Consider the following 261-nt stretch of genomic DNA (forward strand, 5'->3'; position numbering starts at 1 on the left):
ATTCTGATTCTTCCTTGTCTGTCCTTTAGTATTTTTCATCATTTGTGAAGAAAGATTAAAAAAAAAAAAAAAAAAAAAAAAAAAAAAGGCTCTATTGTCTCTCTACTTCCCTGTCTCCCAGGCCGAGGAGAAGATGTACAAGATGAGGCTTCCTCTGAAACTCCAGCTAAATGGCAATTGTCCAGAAATGGATTCATTCCATATGCAATAGTTAATAATATTCTATGATTGTCCATTTATTGGTAAGTTGTTAGTGAATCA

The sequence above is a fragment of the Sapajus apella genome, unplaced genomic scaffold (genome assembly GCF_009761245.1).
Source record: "Sapajus apella isolate SASKATOON/1434 unplaced genomic scaffold, GSC_monkey_1.0 scaffold2, whole genome shotgun sequence".
Taxonomy (NCBI): domain Eukaryota; kingdom Metazoa; phylum Chordata; class Mammalia; order Primates; family Cebidae; genus Sapajus; species Sapajus apella.